The sequence below is a fragment of the Camponotus floridanus genome, unplaced genomic scaffold (assembly GCF_003227725.1).
Source record: "Camponotus floridanus strain SB8 unplaced genomic scaffold, Cflo_v7.5 scaffold1, whole genome shotgun sequence".
NCBI classification, from domain to species: Eukaryota; Metazoa; Arthropoda; class Insecta; order Hymenoptera; family Formicidae; genus Camponotus; species Camponotus floridanus.
In genome coordinates this window covers 957,363-984,338 of record NW_020229214.1, presented here as the reverse complement: position 1 = coordinate 984,338, position 26,976 = coordinate 957,363, and the positions used below count along the sequence as shown (strand labels likewise).

The window sequence follows — 26,976 nt, the reverse complement described above, 5'->3', positions numbered from 1 at the left end:
TTCAAGTGAAGCGGAAATTTATATTCAAGTATAACTCATATCACGTATAAATAAAAGTTTTGCAAGAGTTTTGAGTCAACTGACCGAAACACAGATTCACATGTCTCTGTTTCCCTTTCTGTCATTCAAAACAAAAGATAACTTTATTCATTCAAACAAATGAAACATGACTGTCGCTCTTATGATATAGAAATTCGATTATTGCAGTGCATCCTTATCAAAGATACGTATCGCAACTTTATGTCGAACGTTGACTACTTGTTAGAATTATTATGATAGCTACTTGAGCATGAAAATTGCATTGAGAATGCATTTGACTTAGTTTCCTTTTGTACTCTCGTCTTTGCAATCGTTGAAAATTTATCTCAAGATTTGACGTGTTTTATCGCAATTTAACATAGTAATTGATACAATTATGCATTGAATTTCATCCACCAATTTATATCATTATAACGAGAAGCAGCTATTTCTTATTTATCGAGCGTATATTTCAATTTTATATACATTTTTTAGCGCGTTCACGTTTTTTTCACTTTCTTTGGCGTGCTAACATACGCAACGTTCGCGATAAAAAGCGACATTTTCCGGTGCCTCCAATTTCGCGTGTTAATTATTTCCAGGTCTGTCGAAATAAATGACAAACTTCTCTCTCTTTCTCTTCCCATTATTCGCGCTTTTACTAAAAATTAATGACACACACATGCAACGGAAAATTTTATTAATTTAATTATAATTCCATCTACGTTTCTTTTTACTTGCATTCCTGAATGAGCATCAAAATTCTGTCCGCAATAACGTTTTATATTCAAGTATAACTAATCCAACCTTACGAAAAATGGTATCGTAAATTCTGAGTTGCAGCGAAAATAGAATTTGACTGCGAAAATACTGTGAATATGCGACTAATTTTCTTTCTCTCTCTCACTTTCTTTCTCCCTCTCTCCCTCTCTCTCTCTCTCTCTCTCTTTTCCTCTTTCTTTCTGACGATTAATATTTTTGGAACGATAAAAGATATATTTAAATACATTTTTCCCCTTCTCCTTCTCCCCGCATGAAAATAATCGATCGCAATTCTCTTTTCGATTCATAGATTCGCATCGATGTTTTAATTGAATATCCTAAACGGGACAGTACGGTTCCAAGTAATGTTTAAACATACATGTAAATTTCTCTGACCGCACGTGTCCTGTCGTTCTACCAGATGATCAAATTTTCATTCCTAAGGGTAAAGCATTTCGGCATCACGTGTATGGTGATTCTGTATATTTTGCAATACTTTGAGGCTGCTCAGTATAAACTTTTTGAGCCAATTTTGTATCATAAATATATCAATCATAAAATATATCGTAAATATATCGTTATTTGAATGATTCCTGGAGAGATTATAAGAGCCGATATATTAAAGAACTACACGCCTCGTCACGCGAGGTGGCGAGGAAATGCTTCTCCTCCAAAATCCTCGATCGACCATAATTTAGTTGTCACGTGCAAGTTCTTCTTTTCTCTCTCTCTCAGCAGCAGCAGCAGCGAAATATCGTCGATGCCGATATTTCTTGTTCGCGGAACTTATATTTGACAATTGACCCAACGCAACTACCGGGCAAGATGCCAGTTGCAATCTTCGAAATAATTCGCGAATGGTCATCTTTCCGTCTATGACCAGAGCTTGGTTATATAACCAAGATGATATTCTCTCGCCAAGTGCGTCGTTAAACGAATGATCGTTTAATAAAGAGAACGCTTATTCTCTTTGCTCCTTTTCTCAACGATTCATAATACATAGGCTGCACATTCAAAAAGATTCAAAGAGAGGAGAATACATATCTTCGTCAACTTGGGATTTTCTTCGAGAAAATTGAATTTATTATCGTGAAAACGCCCAAAAGTATCGTAAATGTAATTGTTATGTAACGAAAAAAAGTCATTTTGTTCGTCAAAAATAGTTTCCACATTTCTATTGTTGATTTGTTTTCTGATTACGATATTTTTTTGGATATAACAAACAATTGAATTATACAAACAATAAATCGTGCAATAGTTTCATCGGAAATATAACGTACAATAGTCTCTATTTCTCTAGAGATTTCTGGAAATCTCATTGTATTGACGTGCTCAAGAAGAACAATGTGCACTTTCGTTTAAAAATATATCACCCATTAAAAATATATTTTTAAACGAAAGTGCACATTGTTGACGTTAATGTCGCTTGAAAATTGACAGTGTAGATCTATGTCGAAATCAGAAAAATAATTCTCAAAATGATTTCTCATAAATTATGGTTTAATTGTTGTTATTTTGATTGTTGTGATTATTTTGATCACTAACGTGTAATTAATCCTAAAATATCTCTGTATTTAATCCTAAAATATCTGTGCAATACATTAAATGAGGATACTCCAACGATTAACTCTAATGATTTATTATATAACAGGTTCGTGTAGTAACTTAATTAAGATTTATCTTGGGTAATCAACGAAGAATAATCGCACTAGGCTATAATAAACCGAAATTAAACGATGCTAATAAGATGACATAGTTAACATGATCTTATATATCGCTATCCTATCATATCGCCTTTCTAAAATAACATATTACAAATTTGCAACTTCTATGTAGGATAAGCAAAATAATATTTGAAAGAATATAAATGAAAATATATATTTAAGAAAAAGAAGCTATAATTCTGCTGTTAGATTAAGAGAAATATGAAATAATATAAAATATATACAATAATTTATTTAAGTAATTTATTTATGTCAATTAAAATTTTGATTTGTGAGATATTTAATTTTTATAAATTAAAAATAAATATCTAACAATATATTTCTTATTGAAGATTTTAAGTATAATAATAATTGTTTTCCGGAATTTGTATAATTAATTAATTTATTTTTTCCTCTTATCTAATATTTCTAACATCCATTTTTGTTTATGTTCTGTTAAATCATAATAACTTTTATGCAAATTAACATTATATATATGTAAATAATTTTAAAATAAAAATACACATTTATATTTTATCATTTTTCTAACTATTTTTCTACTGCATTTGAAATTTAAAATTTACATATTATTATTAAATAAAAATTTCTAATAATTCTATTAATAAAATTATAATTTTAATTAATAGTATCAATTATAGCATTTTAAATAAATATCTTTTATGTTTGTATTATCTCCACATAAAACAAATATAGAATATTTTCAAATATATTGCATATATTGCTATAATTTTAATGTGATCAATAGTATATATAAAACACAAATATACTATAATAAAATTTTAAATATGTGATAATTTTTAATATTTTTCATTTAAAATACACCTGAATGTCCTACATCACTCATAATTAGTTCTCTTCGAGAGTAATGTTATACCGAAACAACCTTATGCACAAGTGCTTTCAGAATCAGCGCAATGTATTCACCATATATTACCTCACAACAGAACCGATGTGATTTGCGCTTTAGTTGACTTAGCCTATGCAAATCAATCTCAAAGCCAATCCCGTCAAATACAATCCCCCTTTCTCCTCGATAAATCCTGCAGTAGCGATCCAATGTCCAGAAATGGCATTTCGACACTCAGAAAACTGTAAAAGCAATGTTTCGCGGTAACAAAGCCCAGTATTTCCGACACTGTCGTCGGATTACGTCATAATTGGTTTTCTGCGAGTGCTACAATGCGTGAACATGCGATCTGATCCACGGACGATGCGAGACGGATAGCGCGACGATGTCCTGCTTTTATTTATTATCGCACGTACAACCAATGTGAATTCGAATTTGTTTATCGCAACTCGCTGCGTTGATTCTAAATGAAATGGCGAGAGATTTACATATTCCGCTACACGCGACCATATTAATACGTTCGGGCTTTATACGTCTCTCGTGTGTGTGCACGAATGTACTATTCTACGAGTTTGCAAACAAAAAGCAAATAAAATTACGTACAACTGTTTCCCGAAGAAATAAAAATCACGTTATTTTTTTCTATATTAAAAAGTCTGGCAAACGGCAGTCAAAATGTCTTTCCACATTTACATACAATAGCTGTAGCGTCTTGACAAAACAATTTCACTTATAATCGAAAAATCGCAATCATGTATAACATATTTCTAACAAATTATTTGTAATTTGTGGATTAAAGGAATTATTACACGTGCAGAGATAGATAGAGCTTTTTCATATTACAAGATACAAAGATAAGAATTTAAGATATGTAGAAGGGGGGAGAGAAGGAGAGGATGGGATAAGGATGCAATTACGACAAAGGTGCTTATTAAAGGAATCATCTGCAGCCGGTGTAATTGGATTCTAGGCTTTCTGTGAGGGCGACTGGAGCTATACCGTATCTTCTGTAAAAGCAAAGAACGAATAAAGGCCGATGGTTACCTCGAAATTTCGACCAGCAGCCTCGCAATGGTATCAGTTAAGGGCATCTTGTCTGGTCCGCTCGCTATGATCATTTACGCTAATTTTGCTCGTTCATGGCATGAATACCCGGGATTTTGCAAACGCTAGGCTTAAAATTGCGACGACGAGCTTTCTCGCTGATTCTTCTTTCGCAAATCCTACGTAATTTTCTAAAATTCTGTCACATGTAAAAATGAAAAATGATTATAAAATATTAGTATGATCCGTCTGCGAATCTCACGTGTGATTAATGTACATGATTGAATTTATCGCAACTCCATCAAGTGAAAGCATGTATATATATATATATATATATATATATATATATATATATATTGCTTTTAAATAGTTTACAGAGTTGCTGACGTAAAGTCAAACGAATATTTCAAGACTGTCAGGAGAGCACTAAGTGCACGACGACGTGGTGTAATGTTAGAATTTCGAGGAGGAATGCGTGCCGTGAATGCGATGAATTGTTCCAGTTGCCAGCTCTGTTCTCTTGATGCGAAGAAACTTTATTGCCCTTATATGCGCGCGCGTGACTAATTCGACGCAATGTCATTTCTTCGCATAAATTTTTTCGTGCACGTAAACTCGAATATAATTTTCAGCTGTTACATTCCTATCGTTCGTAACCCGGTTCAATCTCGGAAATTCCAAAGCAATATGACAAATGTTCTTTCGCAGGAGAACGTTTCTTCCACGCGGTGGACATTGAAGATGAACGTTTCCTCCCATAGGACATAAGTGGTGTACACACAAGTCACGCTTTTTACTAGCGACGAAAGAAATCGCGTCCCTTATGGAATTCAATCAGGAGTCGTATATTAAAAAAACGACGATCATTCATCTCCCGAATATAATAAATGAGACTGGCGGACGAAGCAGGGCGAATATTGAAAATGGACGTGCTACGTGCGGCATGCTTAACGATCTTTCTTCCTGAGAAGTAATCGATTTATCCAACGCGACGTCCTTAATTCGCATCGCATGCATATTCCAGAGAGAAAGAAAGAGAATAAATGAATGAATAAGTGAGAGAGAACATTATACACAAGTCACGTAGTTGCAAAAATATTCATAAGTATATTACTTATTTTTATCATATTTCATTCATTTTTATCAGAGTTTCTTCTCTCTTGTTTCGATATACAATATTTTTCATCATAAGTAAACGTAGTTGTTTACAACTCGTTACCCGAGAGAACAAAACGTCCAAGTATAACGTCGCGCCTTCTCGGTCCGGATTTGAATTACCATTTAAAACGCGGCATCACTTGGCGGGTTCTTTGAGGGCAGAAAAAAAATAATCTCGATCCTGATTACACATTTCGTTAGAAAATCAATTTTCGTCGAACAAAGCAGAACTATCGCATCGAAACTTTGGTGAGTAAAATGAGCCCTACTTTGCACTCGTCCGATGTGACTCTTAAATATGTAAAGGTGCATAGAGGGACATACGCCAAAGTTGAAAATTGCAAAGGGATGCTGTACGTCGTGTTGTTTAGTCCGATAGAAATTTTAACATATCCCTGCGCCCTTCGATCCTTCTTCCCTTCCCTACCCTCCCTCTCGAGAATGTTCAATAAGTACTACCAGAAACTCGAAAGCTTCATAAATATGCTGCGGTATTTCCAAGCCGCGATTGCCGAACGATTTTGCTCAAGTGACTCTTTCGCTTTTAACCATCTGCACAACACACACACACACACACACACACACACACACACACATATATCGTCGCCAGATATTCGTATAGTGTACGATACATACATTGAGTCCTCGTTCGCGAGAACAATCAAATCGACGCCCTTGCCGGCGATTTTGAAGCAAAAAAAAAATGACGCAAGCGTTTCGTGCACCCCCGGAGTTTGTTTTTACACGTGGATATCGTTCAACCGCGAGTTTTCCACAAATAAATATATGCTTTTTCCTATATATGTATATGTAGGAGAATGTAAATGAGAAAGAGAGAGAAAGAGAGAAAATGTAGGAGAAAAAAACCAGAGCAAAGGCGTGAATCTCTGGAGACTCGTGACTGTCATTCAGATAGTTTAATGATTTGCAAATATAATTACAAAGCGCTTAACTCAACAGATTGTACGGGTAAATACTCGCTTATTTTATGGAAAGAAATTTTCGCACCTGTATCAATGTTGATGTAAGCATAAATATATTTTGCTTATATCTATAGAGCGATACTCGTTTTATAAACGCGAAAGTTTCAATAGTCTTTCTCTACATTCGACAAATCAACAATGAATTATCCGACCTAGTGCCTTCTGGTATAGCTTACGACGAGGATATTATGCTAAAACGATGAAAACTTCAAGAAGAAAGAACAAACTAACGCGGAACGCGAAATGAAGAGACAATTCGTCCACGCTGAAACATTTAAACCAGTTTGCTAAGTTAAATTGATAAACAGATTACGCTCTGTTTTCTCATTAATATTCCTATTAATATTCGTGTAAATTGAAAAGTTGTGCTTAAAAAATTAATTCAATGAATATTAATACATACCAATAACAAATATAATTAGTATGTATGTTAATTATATGTATACATAATTTAAAATTTATATTGCGTCCTTACTAATTCATTATTTTGTTTGCAGTATTTTGTCTAATCAATCATATTCTAAATTTATATATGTATAATTTTAACATTGCAATGTTGTAATTAACATAATGTTCACATCATGACTGTACCTGTCTAATTTGTGTATAGCAAATTGGCATGATTTATGGTTGTAGCTCTTCAATTACTCATATATAAATGTAATTATTTAATCGGAATAAATAGGCGCAGTGGAGAATTAACAACCATCACGGTTGACAGATGAGTGATTTTCATCATAAAATTCTATATCGTATATGTAAAACGTTATGATAAAACGATCGCATTTTAATATAATATCAATTTTGCAATTCACTATTCACCCGATTAATTTTTTATACTATATTTTCTCTTCTATGTTATTCGATTATTTTCTTTTCATAATGTAATGTAATCTTATTTTCCATATGTGTGTTGGCTGCAATATCAATAGTCTACGATGCACGATGTAAATCATTGTGTTTTGAACGTGTCAATTCTCTCGAGTATTTATTTATTCGATATATAAACGTATAGAATTTAATTTGCGAGGTAATTATTGATGTAAGTTTCGATAAATTATTTATGTAATTGATTTCAATCTTCTCTCCTCTCCCAGCAAACATTCAATGTTTTCGACTTGTTCGTCCACGATATATGAGTCGCAGTAGTTTTTGTGCCACATAGTACTTGAAAAAAAATATTTATATGCATAAGCTATTTTGCATGTTCTACTACAAATTTCATATAACCATTGTATAAAATACATATATTTCTAATTAAGTATTTAATATAAAATTCAAATTCTTTAAATATTATTTAAATTTTATTATTTTATTTTGTCAATACATTTTTATTTATTTTTAATATATTTAAATTAAAAATAAAAAATACATATATATCAAATATGGATTTTTCGTTAAAAAAACAAAGTAATCATTTCTTTCATTATTTCTGTAACAAAATATTTAAATATCTTATATGTTTACATTTACTTTTCTCTTATAAATTACTATTTATTGTTCTTTATGCGTTAAGTCATATTAATTATTTTTAAATAAATGATTACATATATTTTTTGAGATATATATTCAAGTTTTGTTTTATTTTCTTTATTATTTTTCTAGTATGTAACATATAAAATAATACTTGGAATGATACCAAAAATGGAAAATATAAAATATTTGAAATAATATGCAAAGAAGAATAAAGAAAATTCGGAAATTTTAAATATTATTTCTTAAAAGATAAAAATTTTTAATACTTTCAAAATTATTATTATTAAATAATAATTTGAATTATTGCTGGAAATAAATGTCTTATGTATTTGTGCATCATCATCATATAAAATTATTGGAAAATTATTTTTAATCATCTGCATTTTAAAAATATGATTAGCACAGTATCCAAATGTGCATTACTTTCATTCAGAACAACTTCGGATTCTTCTATCGAGGCGTAAGAAAAATTCATGGAATTTCGCTGAGATGTCAAAAATTGATGCGATCAAAAACTCACCCGTCGGAAGAATTCATGCAAGCCTTTAAAACTTGTGTGAATAGCTTGTAATTCAATATTACAGCACGATTTGGCAAGCGTTAACTTTACAAGACATTCGATAAATCTTGGAAACTTCAATGCCTTACCGAATCCTTCATATATATATGCGTAAAGGTAAAGTAACGTTTAATATCTAACTTAACTATAACTAATCAACTTGGCTGTAATTTAACTTCCGGTTAAAATTGTCGATTATGTGCCAGGAACAGTTTAACCGTGCTGATAGTTCGGTAATTTGCGCTACACAAAGCTAATGCCTCTCTTCGATCTCCGATGCCTTATTAAAATCAACAAAAGACAAGTTGCAGCGTCGCGTCATCGTCGCTTTGTTAAAGTATATTACATGTCAATGGAGCACGCAATGGTTATCGTATAAAATGAAGGATTAATGGACACATAGGTGCGAGCGAGAAAATAAATGTCGGAAAATCAATATCGGAGGAAGAGAGGAGGCGTGCAATGCACACATACATAAAAGCAGATTCGTTGAGATTCCACAGAGGTAGGGAATATGTTACGTATGACGATAACCGGAAGTTATGTAACATTACTGAAACGTTATTAATCGAATTTAGAATTGTTCTTGAGATATTGGTTGCATACGGCTGGATTAAGTGTTATTAATGTTATGTAACCGTAACGATTGTGATACAGTAAGATTGTTATCGCGTTATGCAAGGAAGATGCTCTAAATAACGTATGTAATACGTGGAATAAAAGTCACAACATCACAACAAACACATCCCGTGCTACGTTATTCCATCATTGCTTTGAAATGAGGGCAGGCTAACATCTAGTATTACTACGATTCGTAAGCGGATGAAATGAAATGAAATGGTGCACACGTGTACGTGCACATTTACGTATGTTTCGACGCCGAATTATAAAATGGCATTAGTGATTCTCGTTTCAAGGCACTCACATAGATTGTAAGAGTGTGGGGGTTTCGTGTATCAAATTCCTATTTCCGTCAGTTACCTTTTCGACCGCGACGGTACAGCGATTGCTATTCAAAAGCACGGGCAAAAGAGTATTCTGTGCGCTTCGGCTTTTCGGTGATCCGTGTGCACAAGCAAATTTATTTCTCATACGCAACAGCTTATATAAATTGAATCTCGCGGCGTTTGCAGCAAATCTTATCAAAAGTCGAGTTTAACACTCGCTCATATTTCATCCTATCCGTGTAGATTTGATTTTCCGCGATCCGTGAAACATCCCGCGTATGTATAAATGTCACATCTGTTACGCTTGATCGATCAACACTGCATTTTGTCTTGACGTTTCAAAATTGCTGGAAACTGGCCATCGTAATAAAAATTTACTTGGTGGAAGTAAATTGGCTTCTAGTATTTGTAATGTCAAGACGAACGCAATTCGAAATTTCCAATTTACATGTACAATATTTAGTAGATCGTCGAAATTCAAAATAAAAAGTGGAAAAATTCATAAATATAAATATGGAGCATTACATGTAATATCTCTAATTTATCTCTTTGCATATGCATGTGATATTAGTGATTAAATTTGACGTAACTTTTATGAATAAAATGGCTTGATTGTCATGAGTCGCCGGTCTTGTTAAATAATATCAGAACGCGTAATTTCGATAAAATTCATTTTCCAATAATTGTCGAACTATTTTTATAAAATTAATAAGTATAGGTATTTAATATATATTATATCATGCATATAATAAAAAATGCACGTGTATGTGTGCGTATGTTCTATTGAATGTCCAAGAATGTCGATATTGCACAAATTCAAAACTACGATAAGCCAACTAATTGCGAATTGAATTCTGCATCACGTGGCCGTTGTATTTATAATCGCAATTATAACATCGTGTCAACTTAATCCATGAAAAAGAATCTGTCATTTCTAATAAAAGATTGTAATGAGTTTCACTGCGAAGCGAGTTTACATAAATGCAAAATGGATCCGGCGATACAAGATTCTACTGAGATTATTTATTTGTCGCGATAACGGCATATCGAATCGATATTATATTAAAAGAGCTTATAATTGACAGAGATTGAAACTTATTATTAATTATAAATACATACACATATATACAGATATATACGGTATTTACGGACGTAATGCGGACGATAATTATTTGCAACATGAGCGACTGTAACGCAATGATTTTATGTTGCATACGTTTGTACAAAACAATCTACTCTCTAGTATATCGAAAGAAATGTGATTTCCAAGATAACGAAATTGAAAAAGTCATTTTAAAATAAAATTCTATTATTCTATTATTCTATTTTTAAATAAAATTCTATTATTCTATTATTCTATTTTTAAATAAAATAAAATAATTTAAATAAAATTTAAATAAAATTCTATTATTCTATAAAATTCTATCATTTTTATTTCTTTTCTTTATAATCATCTTTCAAATTATTCCATAAATCATTTCATCATTTCATAAATTCCACAAGGCATTAGGAAAATGATGAATCTCATCAGGACGGATGTGACTATAACCGTAACAGAGGTTGTCCATACCTGCCTATTCCTGTGAGATACTAATGTCCTGCACAAGCTTGTTATAGAGAAGCAATCACGATACCAATATGCGAAACTGATAATGGAAACGAGATATTGCACAAGCATATGCAGATACATTGCCCTTCACCTCCGCGAACACATACATATATACGAACTTCCGTAATCTTAAAAAAAAAGTCATTTTCAAGGGAGAAAGATGCATGTATCGAATTCGTTCGTGCGAAAAGCTGAATCGATTTAGTCGACAGGCATGAAACAGACCGATGCGATGCGATGCCGCAAGTTTCGAAAGTGTTATGGTTAAAGTTTAAAATGTATTCCGTGAAAGGTTAAACGATCACACAGAGGCATGCGCTTATCCCTAACAAACTTTATTTTAAACAAAAGGAGAGTAAACGAATTTTTATTTCCAGGTATTCTCATGCATTTTGATGATGCGGTTTTCAACGTGTTTCCACCGGGACAGACAATAGTTCTTTTGTAATATAACGGCGAAAAAAATATATAACATTGACCTGCTCTCGCGCACCATAAGTTGAAATACGCCGACATACATATATGTACGTATCTCTCTGGATCGGTCCGGCGACAAGCTAAAACCATTTTCCAAGTGACGTGGACCAAGTGCTTTGATCTGACTGATGGATTAGCGGCCACGGTGCTTTAATAATATCAAATCGTTAATGCTTTCAGTGTGACGTCACCGGAACCGGTATTTTTGCGTTGACAACGCAATTCGCGCGCGTATATTCCCCACGTGTACTCGGGATACGCGTTTATACGTCAAACTGCGCGCAGGGTTCAACAGACAGTCATGAAGCGCGATCCGTTTTGTGGACAGACAGCAAGTATGTATTTCATGGTTGTTAGCTTTCGCCCGGAGGAGACGACTCTATCTAATTAGAGATTATCAGTTTCGTTAATGCACGTTTGAACGACATTGCCCAATTATTAATATTGCGTTTACGTATTAGAGATATTGGAGATATTAATGACTTAGCGAGACGTTCTCCCTTTTGAAAATCGGAGATTTAGCATAATGTGACAATAATTGCATATGATAAATGAAAATTGCTTCTCGCATAAAAATAAAAGTGCCAGTAAAAGATACTTTTCAATTTTTTTTTGTAGAGTTCATTTTAAAACTCTCATCAATTTCATTGTCTGTGTTGAGAGATTTCAAGACTCATTGATACATGCTTCAACCGCAGCGAAAAACCTTAGAAACTGTTGCTGTTTTACTTTGACATAGTTAGGAAACTTTCTTTTTACACGTGAAAGAAAACTGCTCGTTCGATGAACTTTCGAGCATCGCGATTGTAAGCACAATTTCACTCGCTTGGTACGTGCTGCGATTTTAGTTATCGTTGATTTCGTCAATTTTTCACGTGATTTCGACAGTCTTAAGGATTAAAAAAATAATAACTGATAAAAAATATTTCCTTATCAACTCTTAAAGAATAATTATAAAATTTTATAGGAGATCAGTCCTCGTGTAAGTCTTCATTGAAATACGATTGTTAAAATTTTCCCATAAGATGTATTCAATTTTAATAATATAATATAAGTATAATTAGGGAAATGAATATCCAATGGTTTTTTAACGAATGTGAAAATTTGCTTGGATACGCGATAAGAAATAATGAACATTTTTCTTCGCGTCGATCCCGGATAGAAGTTAAAGATCGATCGATTTAACTTCTTCAACGACAGATCGTTTTTTTTCTTTTTTTTGTCGTTTTCTAACCATTGAACGATTTTGTTCTCGAGAGACGACCGACTTTTAGTTCATCAAATTCAACTTTTTGCTCATTAATTTTTGTGCTAAAATTTCATGTAATAGCCACGCTTCGCAGCATCGCGTTTTATTACAATAAAAAATGAAAAAAGAGAAAATACTCTTAATGAATGCATCTTTAATCTTGATACGTGTCTTTAATTAATAAAAATTAATATGTGTGATCCTTAAATGGTTTACTATGTTTATTAAAATTATATTTATATATTTATAAAAATTTAATGACATTAAAATTTACTATATAACTCATCAAATTAAATTTTTTCTTGTAATCAATAAGTCAATATTAATAAGATCGCCCTAAATGCGATCTCATTACTAAAATTGATTTGTTGATTATAAGAAAAAATATGATTTTAATTTATTTTTAATTCAGTGGACTTTAAATTATAATAACATAAAAATTATAATACATGAAATGTATTTTAGAGCGAATATTGATCGGCCGTGAATTTCTAACCAATATCGATTTGGTAAGAACGTGCGAAGTAGTCGACTCATAAAATTGGATGATTCTTCTTTTATGTTTCTCCCGAGTCTCCCTCTTTCACTTTGCCAAATACTCCTTTGCTCGCGATCGGGATCGAATAAATCTTACTTTGAAGACAGAAATTCGAATGATCCCTTTTTAAGATCGGAGTACGATCTTTTGTAACGTAAATAGTTGATTTATTGGTAGAGGGCTGTGTAATTTTCGCATTACATATATTTACATGCTCTTTTTCGTTATTTATGTTCGCGAAACATCTCTAAAACAGATTGAGGGAAACGCAAGGGAAATATTGTTAACACAGATAATATTTTTTGAAAATATTTTTTGTCCCTCCGATTATAAAATATCATATATTTTCAAATAACCATATCCGTGACCAAAGTTATCTCAATTTTAGTGAAAGAAAAAAATTAAAAAAGATATAAGACTATAAGATTCATTAATAATACTTTCCTATTAATGTCAATATTTTATTTCGGCAACTTTTGTTAATTGTTTAATTAATATAATTTAACTTTAATTAATAAAATTTAATTTTAATATAATTTAATATATCTGTTTTTATTAAAGCAATTTGTATGATTACGAAAGAATCATAATGAGAGAAAGAAGAAGATATGTCAATAATAAAATATCTTTATTCGCATATCAATCATATGGTAAAACGTTTATTATTCGTTTATTATTTAATTAACGTTTAATTTAACGTTTATTATTTAATTCCATATATTAATCCTGAGATTCATGTTTATGTGTTTACATAAATCCTCTTTAAATCTATTACGCAATATTAAGCAAGAAATGTCACAATTGCGAGATAAATCATACAATTTCACGTAAAGAGCATGAACTTTAGCCATTCCATTATGAGTCACTAACGTGTAATATCACTGACGTGACCATAAATATGAAGTACATATTGCTATCGAGAACCCATAACCGCGCAAGATAGATTCCTATTTAGAAACTTCGCGCTAAAGTTCACGATGAAACGATCTCGTCTCTAGATATTCCAGAGGAGAGATTGTCGTGTCTTATCTATCGTAAAGATATTATTATTAGCGATGAAGTATTTAAGATTCTCCTCGCGGATTTACGAAGTTTTCATCCCCTACGGCACATATTTTTTCGGCTCTCACCTTACTTACCATCGTATATCACGACGGAATATCGGTATGATTTCTACACCGCCTGAAGGCAGAATTATACGAATTAAAGTCACGTATTTATTTCGCTATTCCGCGTTGTAGACGCCCACGTGATCCGTAATATTATTATCCAGTGTTATTATTCTATATAAAATTTAGCAACAAGATATTTTTCGATAAATACAATTATTTCTATATCACGATTAAAGTAGGTGCGAGCCGTTAATGGAGCAGGCTACGAGCGATCGATATTAAATTGTTTCTTCCGGTGCTGCTGGTTCCCGAGCGATGTAATACTTCCACACGACGTGGAAGAAATACAGAACTACATTTTCAGCCGAATGATATCATGGAACCCGTGCAATATGCTATCACTTTCCATATATATTGCTAGCAAAATATCCTATTTCGTAGGTCCGTACAAAAAGAAAAGATCCGTACGCCTAAAATCTATCGAATTTCTACCTCGTGCAAAACATTGGCTATCTTTACCCTGATCTAATATCAAAAAAGTATTAGTTTTGTATTCAGTTTTTACGCGAAAATTTTAATTTAATAAAATAATATTTCTAAAAGATAAAAATATACGCCAAATATATAACAAAGTACTTAAATTGTATGCAATAAATTAAAAAAAAATATTAAAAATATTAATATGTAATTGGCGTTTTTATTATAAAATAAATGTTACTTATCGAATGCGGATGCATAACAGCAGAGTTGATGGCATCGAAATTCCATTGATCTATAACATATAAATGATAGATCCAAATTATAACAGCACCCAAAATAATGAATATTTCAAAAAATTTTAAAAGCATTAAAATTATTTAAAGCATTGAATTTTATTCGATAGGTAGATTAAAAGAATAATTTGATAAATTTTGAAAAGATTCTTTGAAAATAGAAACTTTTATATGATTATAACTTTTATATACATATATATAAAATTCATATTTTCATACTTTATTCATATGTTATATTTTATTTTTTAATTAGTATGACTGTACACATATAATATATTATATTGTCCGCAAATATAAACATTTCTTACTTTCGAGAACAAATATTAAATATCAAACATTTTTCAAAGTTAAATATTTTTCTGATACACGTATCTATTTTATTAAATATTTTAATGTGAGTGACAAGAAGTAATGTGACAAGAAAACCATATGTTCGTTGTCATATCATTTCACAATTTCAGAAGCTGTTATCATGCAGATACATGCAGATACATGCCGATGTAAACTTGCATCGAAGAATTTACAATCTGGACAAGGCGGGCTTTTGAAACGCGCAAGCACAGGAGAAATACAATGGAGAGTTACAGGGTTACAATAGCCGTGTAACTATGCGCGTTAGAGACCACAGTTTCTAAAGAGAGGAGAGCTCCATCATGAAGGACGAACAACTATACGCGGACTACAGCTCCACTGGGAGATGTTTTTGCGAGATGCACACTATACGATGATCGAAGCTTTACGTCATCGGTGGCAAAATCGTTCCGCTACTCATATTGTGAAGCTGCCATTTTCCGGTGGATGCCATGAGTTTACAGTTTCGCATACATATAGCTTTCTCGCGTTCTCGCTTATTTACTCATAAGCTACGAGCGATGGCGGGTCATAGTAACTTCTCATTTAAATGTCATTTCCGTTTGTTGGAACGTAGGCAGATATGAATATGCATCGTCGCAAATAAACGGATTTTTACAGCCGCGCGGGAGAAAATCAATGTTTTTCTGGTAAATTACAAGCAGATCGAAATCAATATAAAATAGAACATTTTTAAAATAGAGCAAAATGCAATAAGAAGAATCAGATAATTTTAATGAAGATCGTCTTCTATCAATTTTACATTTAATGATAATAATTGAAAATTTATTTAAAACATTTTGTATTATTAGGAAAAAGATTTTAATAAAATATATTGGTATGTTATTACTCGTCGTATCACAGAGCTTACCGCATAATCGTTTCGTGCCAAATGCTATTTCGAACCTGGTTGATTTGAGTAAATACTGTCATAAGAGCTCTCTCTAACTCTAGCCGAACATAATATGCCCTGCATGTGCTTTCGCGCATATTATTGTGCGATAGAAATTATGCTTATCAAACATCATCATTAGTGGCAGGCCGGTTGAATGGAAGAAGATTCTCGTTACATAGAAATGCAATCCTCCCCAAATCAAATTTCCCACGAGAATTTCCCTATGATCGGATACATGAGGAGAATTTCAAAATGAATTTACGCGCACAGAATCGTTCTCGGTTCTTTCTCCCTGTTATATGACGCATAATTTGGCTGATTCAAATTCCTTGCGAAACGCAAATCTATCGTAAATTAGGGAGCGATTATCGCTTTTCGTTAATCATCAATCGCGGGTCAGGGTTATTCGATTGATCCTGAATAAACTGTTCTAAAGTTCCCATCTGTATCGCGAAATTCGGTAATCGACCCAATGAGACTTTAGAATACGTGAGAGAAGAGAGATTGTTCGCATCATTATTTTATTTATGCCAAGATAGCGCAATGTGTATATGTGTGTGTGTATGTCCTATGTGTGTGTAAGCATCCTATTCATGTTGTGTAATTATTTAACGTAATATTTTACCAGATTTAGCGGTAATGCAGAATTCATTAACACAATAATTATGGCTATTATTATATTCTCTAGTATCTCGAGAATTATGCGTTAATCAAACAAACGAGATAAGATTAAATTATTTTCAATCGAATCGACATGATTCGATAATCAATGCGACGAGTTAATTATATATAGCGAGAAGTGTGTTTTAAATAAAAACAGAGTGTCGATTTCTTTAACGCCAATTTTATTCTTTTTTTCTCGCTTTTAAAGCAATTTCTTATGGAAGTAAAATATAAATAACAAGTCGTGCTCTCTTTCGCTAGTTTTATAATATATATTAATAACTGATTAATAGTTATTATATTAAAATATTTTCAATTTACGTAGAAAAAATATTGTTATGCAAACTCTATTTGTCTGCTTTTGTCGGCGTAAGTGATATTATTTAATTGAAACTGCTACAGAGGAAAAATTTAATTTCAATACTGTCTCTGTTTCATTTCCAAATATTGATTAACATCGTTATATCGGTTTATTCCTATTCAATTTTTTTTAATTTTTATTCTCAAGAATTTTCAATTATTATCTGAAAAGTGGCATGTAAATGATTATCCAAAAAAGTCTCGAATGCAAGCCTTAACTAAGAAATACGTCTATCAGTGTTCCGCGACTTTTCCGAAAGAAAGTCTCGAGAAAATCTGCTTTTGCTTTTATAACTCATTAGCGTCCGCAACGTTGGCCTTTAACATTATAGTGTAGGGAACGATATTGAAAAATTGAAAATCCCATATTGGCAAGCCGTCAATGATCCAATTTATCTAAAACGGCTTCACATAGTCATTGCAGACAGAGTCAAAAGCCATCGCGCTTAATATGTATTCCTCACGTTAACTTTTATGAATCATTTCTTCGTTAATTTAATATCTTCCACTACAAGATCCAATTAAAATATATGATATAATTATTACATAAATATATAATTAATGTCTAATTAATATGGCTCATTTATTATATTAACTTATTTTATTTTATAATATATATTAAAATATAAATTATATCTATATATTATATTTCAGCACAAAAAGGCCAAACAAAATTTTAAAAACATTTAAATGATGATAAAAATTTCTTTAAGAAACATGTTGTTTGGGATAGATTATAAATATTTATTACACACACACATACACAAAATAATGATTGTATCCACTGTAATTACATGCTTTTACATATCGCAATGATGCTTGAGTCAATGCAATTTATACACAGTATTTTGTTAATACGCCTACAAATCATTAAGTTTATTCTAATATTGCATGTACGAGATATTAAGAGAGATAAAATATAATTGGGACACTATAATCCGAAAAAACGTAAATAATCGCATGGATTTACAATATAATTCAACAAAAAAAAAACATAAAAAAGTGAATATCATTTTGATAAAATTATTAACTAAGCCATTAATCTATTAAATTTAGTAAAAACATTTTTGAGGATTAATAGTTCTAATAATATTTCTAATAATATTTAATTTTAATCGCTCAATTTTGATTGATAAAATATCATATAGTATAACTATAAAATGTATTAATAAAATTGTCTTAATAAAATTGCAGGAAATCATCCTTTTTCTCATATTAAAAAAGTTATTTTTTTTTAAGTTTTGTTAAACTGTGTAATTTTAATAACTGTAGACAATGATCACGAGAAATATTACACGAATAATATTACGGAATACCTCGGCGCAAGATGTTTTTTGCTTGTTCAGCACAGTCTCACTGTGAATGACAACAGTAGCGTGCTATTGTTGTCATTCAAGCGGCGAGACTCGAGTAAGCAAAAAATGTGCTGAGACGTTCTGTATTTCGTCGTGTTATTTCTGAAAATAAAATCACATTCTCTGTGTCTATTGAAATTAACAATTATCAATCAAAATAATTAATTAATTAACTTTCGGAATTATATTAACGCTCGATCATTATTACGCGATCCAGAATAAAATTACTCATGTAATTTTCCAATTTCCCAGTCATTAATACAATATATTTAAAATTGCGATTATGAAAGTTAATAATTTGAGCGTCACTACATTTAATTAATTAACATTATTATTATTAATCCTATATATTTTAATATATGTATATAATATATGTTATAAAATATAGTGTATAAAGGAATGCCATGTAAAGTATCATCGTATTCTGATAGTTAATATGCGTATAATCGCAATTAACCGTATTTTTGTGAGTGGATATCATAAAGGACGAATGCTAGAGATTAAACAAGAGAAGAAGATCCGGGACAGCTATTGGCGGAACTATGGGATGAGTAATTTATAATTCCATTAATTTATTATATAATATTTGTAAAATTAATTATTCGCTTATTTCTGTACTAATTATTTACTTAGGAATTCAGTAAACATTTAGTAAAATTAAAAGAAAGTAAATAAGAAAGATAATAATTTAGTTGTTAAATATATTTTTTATAAAGATTAGCTATAGCACAACGTTTGATCTTTTTTTTTTAAGTTAAATGATGAATAATAAATTCAATATTAATATAGCTCGAGAGGCAACTCATTTCGAGATATAATTTACTTTTAAATATTCTTAATTTTTAAGCTTATTTCGATCGAACAATAAATTCGAAACGGATATTTCAGTACCAATTAATTCAAGAAATTATTTTATCAAACTCTTGATCCTGTTCTTCTTTTTAACTGATTTATACGATTATAATTTACCACCTTTATAAAAACGTAATATCTTTAAAATCTGTTTGTAATATTAGTTTGTACTATTTTTTTGTAGTATTATTTTAATTAATCTTTAAATAATTAAATAGCAATAATGTCTGATAATTATTGAACAATTAAATAGTAATGTTGTCTAATGACTGATACTTTTTTTATTTATTATTCGCTATAGGTATTTTTTTAGAAGCAGATACTAACGTAATGTCAATTAAGCATCACAATCTTTAATATAAATTTTCTATTAATTGATAGAAGCAACAAATTCTGGAAAGTAACAAATTAGTAATAAATTAACATATTATATAATTATGCCATGCTTGCGAATTTAATCTCTCATAAGAAGAACGCTAAATTAACGGAATCATTATATTATTATATTGCCGAGTTTAAATGTAATATCCTAACACGGGATATTATGTTGGATGCCGTGCATGCTATAATAACTTACATATATTCCTGATGCTGATGGGATGCGTCAGAGAAACGTCTTCTCTTTGCGACACGGCTTTCGTGGCACTTCGACTACTTCGGGAAGTATTGACAGTGTCTTGATAACACGATCAGGCGCCACTCCGCCAACAACCTAGCGGCTCTCGCGTACTCCATTACCGCGGGGCTAATCGTATTAAGAGCGTGCCGCATCTCGTTATACATCCCCCGTTTCGTATTAACATACGTTGTATGGATATACAACGCGACCGGACCCCGATCTGTGTGCATTTGCCACGTCGGGAGAGGAACCATGCCATAAAAATCTAAATCGTTGAGGACACGAAAAAAAAAATATACAGCATTCGTGAGAGGAAGAGCAATTTGACATTTCTCAACAATTGTATGTGCTATACTTTATCAGATCTGATTCTTAGCAATTTACTCGTCACAAGTTATTCATAGTTTATTTATTCGTTTATACAAGATGTCAGGGCAATCTCTTCCCAATAAAAAAACTCTTGTAGCTTATCTCGAGAGCTTTTCAAAACACTGTAAAAGTATTTTTTTATGGAGTACTTTTCGAGTTATGAGGCTTGAAATAATTTCTTAATTTTACATAAACCATAAAATATCTAGTAAAATATTGAAAACACAATTGTTTCGAAGAAAAAATATGTAATTTGCAATTAACAATTACATATTTTTTTTCGAAACAATTATGTGTTTTCTTTACACCAATTAATTCCTCTCATTATTTTATACATAAAAGTATTAAGGTAAGATAATCAAAAAATGATATTTTATGGTTTATATAAATATTAAGAAATTATTTCAAGTCTAATAACTCGAAAAGTACTCGATGAAAAAATACTTTATTATTTTAGTGTTTTGAAAAGCTCTCGAGGTAAGCTACAAGAGCTTTTTTTTGAGAAAAAATTGCCCTGATACCTGTATATATTATATAGAAAATTAACTTGCATCGAGTTGTTCTTAGAATTTAAAAGTTACTTGTTGTGAATTTTTTTTGATAATTAATAATCTAAATATCTTTAGAACTTAAAAATCAAATGAGATATATCGATTTTATGATATCTTTCCTCTAACTTTTTTTGAAAGACGAGCATATTGCTTCTTTCGCGTCCTCACTTGTATAACACTTTCCGCAAATTAATGAAATTTTTCTCAGCTGCTTGAATTCTGCGTTAGATGTTTGTACAAGAACGCTATAAAATATTAATGTTTGCAAGCTGGTCGCTTAAAATTCTTCTCGACGTAATCCTGCCGGTATTAAGTCAGTGAACGCTGTCTCAAGTGTCACCAGCACTGCAGCAACCTAATTTCGCTTCAAATAAGTCTTCAAAGCGTAGTTTTCGAATATATTGTGTATTTAAATGTACCGCGATGGAATATTGCAGAATCATGTAGTTTCATGAAGCAGATTATATTAAATTATTCGATCAATAGAAAGCCCAATTGTCAATCGGTCCATTCATCTCGCATCCGGTAGAGATATCAATGCACTGCTTTCTGTACTAATTCCAATTTATATGTTAAATCGCGAAATTACACGTTTTCCTGGCATCGCGCGTAATCATCGGACCGAAATAGAGTATGAGTGCAGTCCTATTGCTATCATTAAAATACAAGAATTTTTCATGAATAAAAGTAATTTAACGGGTAATCCTCGAAAAAATGAGGTGTTTTACGAAAAGAAAATTTGAAAAATATTTTTGCAAACACTTATTCGTAGTTTATATGTAATAATACATGCGCGTTACATTTAATTCTTTGGAAAACTAATATATACAAAATTTTTATATAAAATTTATATAAAATAAAACCTCTTTTAATATATGTTTTAGGACGTATCACAATAAACTGTATTACGCTCGCAATTTGCTATAGCTTCTTTCGCTTTTGCCGAATAATGTCAGCGATATATGTCTTCAGGAGGATTAAAAGATATGCTGTACGTTGACGAATTTTTGCATATTAAATATGCGTAAAATGTGAAGATAATAGCGTAATCTTAATAATAGATTTTAAGGTGAAAACGGAAACGGCTTTCAAACAAAACGTTTATTCCGCTTTAAGGAACTTTAAATCCGCATGTCATTATAATAGCATGACTTGAGAATATCTCTCTGTTCAGCGGAGAGGAAAACGTGCACACGAACAATAAAACGGAAAAGTCAGTTCTAGTGGTGAGGTGTGTATTCGCCATTATACTATTTTCGTCCGGATTGTTACCGGTCCTCTAAGGAAGGGTGATGGAGAAGGTAGCGGTCGAAAAGTGAGATTGACGTAACAAGCGGACGGGAATAGAGTACGAAACGAGAATGGCGCTCACTGCAAATTCAAGTTGTATCGAAGTAGGACATGTAATTCGTCGGACTGTGCATAGTTTGTTTCAATGTACATACAATGTTTGGCGCGCTATCTTTCAACTGTATATATTAGAAGCGACAAACCGCGAAGAGTGTCGTTTGTTACAATGTCAGATTCTTGAATTACGTGATCGAATGTTGGAAAAACAGAGAAGGCCAAGAATTATTAAGCCTTGAATTATTAAGAAAAAAAAACAGCGATATATCAGACTTTGAGTTTTTTGCCATCTAGCTTCTATCTCGAATGTATCTAATTCTTCAAGATTAGTCGGGAGATTTACGGCCCATTGCTTTTTCTCTTCTTCGTCTCTTCTTTTCGTTCTCTTTCTCGCTTTCGTATCGTATCGTATGTTTTTTTCTTCTCCGTTAAACATGAGGAAATTGCAAGACGGCGTATTCTTACTATCTTTTCTCGCGCAACAATTCTCACTTCGCGTGCTTTCCAGCCTTTCCCTCACGTTTCAGTAAGTAACGCTAAATTTAAAATCTAGTACGACAGAGAGAGAAATAAACCCACATTGCAACGCAATATATATAACTTCCTTTCTTACACGCGCATTCTTTCTTTTTCAGCGACATTCCTCGTTTCCGTATCCGTTCTCAAAGATAAAAGACGGAACGCTCGTGTATTATGAGCAAATCTTTAGATACTTTCTGCATTTCTGTGGCGTTCGACGCTTGATCGCACCCCGTTTCCGACACCCCGAGAATTTCAATTCCACAGCGAAGAATGCGAACGGAAGCAGGGGAGAGGATTTGGCAAGTGCCTGGGCAACTTGTCGCGGTTTCGAGCGGCGACATATCGATCGCTTGCGGCTTCGATAGTTGGAAGTGCTCGCGAAACGCCATCGTATTCATAACGAACGCGTTCGAGGTAAGATTTCTCTCGAGAAGAATCTCTAAGATCGGAAAGCGCTTTCCCCAGGCTATTAGTCTCGTTTTCAAGCGAACAAGAGAAGGACGTTGGAAGAAAAGCGACGATGGACGGAATCGGAGCTATCTAGATGGACGGATAGACTTTCCATCGAGCAAAGTAGCATCTATTGTTAACGCGTATACTTGTCTGGCTATAACGCTCGTTTTATTATAACACACACGTCTTTGTAATCCGAAATGCCCGGGAGACTTCAAACAGAATGCTCTTGCTAAGCTTTACAGAATTGTCTTCTCTTATCTTGAAAGATTACGAAAATCATGAATGACGTTCTTTGTTCCACGGATATTGTGTAAATCTTTGTCTTTATTAAATTGATAAAAGAATAAAAGAAAAATTGTCACTTTCATAATATAAATAATCATTAAAACTGAAATAATAATATAAAATATTTATATAATATAAAAAAATTTGTTCTATCGTAAACTATAATTTTATTCCATCGAAAAAAATCAGTCTTTTAAATAAGTATACTGTAAGGGAAACAGCGTTTATAATTTAATGAATTTGTTACTGTTATCTTGTAAATGGAAAATGAATGCAACGAGGCGGTCGCAAACTAAATGCAATGTCAAGTTGGCGCAAGTGATAAAGAAAAAAGGGGAGAAGGACAAAGTAAATGTACCGCGCGCGTAGGTAAAGTTTAACAAATGGTCCGCCGACTTCTCGATAACCTCGGTACTCGGAGTGCTGTTGTCGTTGCAAGAATAGCTGTATATTTCACATGCCCTATGCCGTTTGGAGGAAAGTTACTGCATTTTCGAGCGCTTGACTTTGTTCCGCCGCCTACATAAGAGGAATACGATTTCGTTACGTCGTTCCGTTCGCGGTTTCGCGTCTGTCGGAAATGTAAAACGATCTATTTTCGTTAACTCATCTAGCGAGAGACGTATTCTATTCTCACTTTACGAAAGTCGTGAATTAACATAGATGTCAACCAGAATTTTGCATGTATGAAGAATACTTTGCATCATATTATTTCATCTCTGTTTTGGAAAAAGCGTATTTCTTTCTATTATAATAATTAGATAACAGCGATATGGATCATCCGAGATAGGTGCTCTTATTTGGTGGAGCCCTTTTATTCTCACTACTGCGAGGCAGATTATTAAGTCTGCGGCTCGCAAGCTATAACGAGCAATTTTCATTAAATTTGCATTTTTACACGAGCCAGCTAGCATGTACATAGCAGAAGATTGTGAGATGAATCTAGTTGAAAATATCAAATTATATATACGAGCAACGTTCGCCGTTCCTATCTTTATAGCAAGATGAAAAAATGAAGAAATCGCGGCAATATTTCATTGGCAATCTAGTGAAAGCTTGATAAATATTGCACGTACGCGGAATTTAAAGCACCTCATAACTGTCTCACAAAGGACTGTGCTATAACGATTCAGCAATGATAATCGCGTAAAAATCGAATATAAATTTCAGTTTTTCAGAAAATATCAAAGACACAAAAGGCTGAAGGAACAAATGGATTGGAGCAAGAAATGATTCAGTCTTTGAAATTATCTCAGATTTACCACAGGATAACTTTCAATCACTCTCAAAATTTGTGATATTTTTCCTAAATATAAAAATTCATGGAATCTTCACGAGCCACATATTTGTAGTCTAAGAAAAAAAACATTCTTAAAATATTATTCATTCATTTAATCGGATTACATCAATATTTTTATACGCTGGGTTTATCGTTAAATAAAAAAAGCATAAGAAGAATTTAAATTTGCTCTGTAAATATATCAATTCTCATAATATCTATATTCGCGCGTATTTTTTCATTTTATCCTTTTCTCGTCCGTGTCTTCAGAGTTTCAAAAATGACTAAAAAAAAAAAAAAAAGAATGAGAAATCTTGAAACAGTGTATTTTCGATAAGAACTGTACATGTAACAATGTAACTTGCGGCGAGGGCCCGATAAAAATTACGATCGGAATAAAGATTCTTCTCTCCAAGGGGAAAGGACCATCTAAGTGCACGAGATCCTATCTCCAGTGAACAGTTGATTCCATGAGAATAGCAGAATACGCTTATTCGTCCGATTGCAGTCGGAATATTGGTTCCTTCTCGGAAGCAAGAAGAGCGAAAGAAACTCTGAAGGACGGCATCTGCAGTTGTGTGCGCGGTATAGAGTGATTTGCAATTTACATACTTCACAGGTACCGCATCGAGAGGACAGGAAATTCCGTTCGTAATCTATTCGAGTTCTATGGGTCCTTTCTACTTTAATACAGCAAAAATCCTAATGAAAGTTATTTTCACACCGGCATTCTTTCTCGCTAATATTTATAATTTTACAATTACAACAATCAGCAAAACATTTTTGCTACATCGACATATGTCCGGGATATACGTTCGAAAATATGTGTCACGTCATTTGCAATGAAGTTCTGCATGAATTTTCTATCGATAATAAAAGGCAGAAAACTGCGATGCACAATCGAAAGGAAGTCAAAAAATAATATGATCCAGCTTCCGATCATTCAATCGAATGATCAATTTAGCATTCTGAATTTTTAGCGCGCAAAAACTCAAAATCCGTTAATTAATTTAAGTTGCATACTATGCATTTCAAAAAGACATCGGAATAATTAAAAGCAATCTTTTTTCAGAATATGTAATACTGCGGCAATTTTACCTCATAAAGGAGGATAATCTTCTGTTAGCTGAATTTTCGTACAAATCCGGTTCAACAAATTAGGGAAACCGTGTAATTTTATGGTCCACGACACAATCCTATTTTAATCCGAGCTAATAGTTCACAAGCGCCTAAAGCCAAGAGAAGGAGCATGAGCAGGAGAGAGAGAGAGAGAGAGAAAGGTCTCCTTGCGGCTAGTAATGTGTTACGAAAACGTAAATTACATACATCGTCACGAATACCACAAACGTCACGCCCTTCGCGAACCGAACGTTCTCTCTTTCTCTCTCCGCCTCTCCGCCCTTATATCGATCGTTAGCTATTTTCAGATTCAGGAACAATATTCAAGCGTTAATTGCTCCATTTCGCTCCGCTATTCATCCCTTACCGCAAAACAGCATATATACAATCAGAGGATACTCACGCGGAACACATAGCGCAATATGACCGTTGTATGCACGCATAGTTTAAGAACTTTCCGAGGAATTATTCGCGTTATTGAATTCGTGTATTGTGGAAACAAAGCGACAGCAGAATAGATGCGTTTGGCATCTCGGCAATAAATCTCGATTAATACCAGAGATTATGCAAAATGCGAAGCATTAAGATACACAATTGTGAAACGTATAGAAAGGGATGTAAATAAATCTTTGAGGGACGCGCGTTGATGTACGTATATATCGTTTAAAAATTAATGG

At 32.5% G+C, this 26,976-nt stretch overlaps 1 protein-coding gene across 4 annotated transcripts in view; it reads left to right on the top strand.

The window, feature by feature from the left end:
- The window catches only part of LOC105250392 (tachykinin-like peptides receptor 99D), a 78,714-nt gene that overhangs the window by 11,821 nt on the left and 39,917 nt on the right, over positions 1 to 26,976 (top strand). For 2 of the 4 annotated variants that reach the window (XM_011256449.3, XM_025410191.1), the window contains exon 1: positions 23,266 to 23,574. The exons of 1 other annotated variant lie outside the window; for it this stretch is intronic. The gene's annotated coding sequence lies outside the window, so the exon portion shown is untranslated. Of the gene's footprint in view, positions 1 to 23,264; positions 23,575 to 26,976 lie in introns of those variants that run through there. One more of the 4 variants, XM_025410151.1, reaches the window with a different exon arrangement.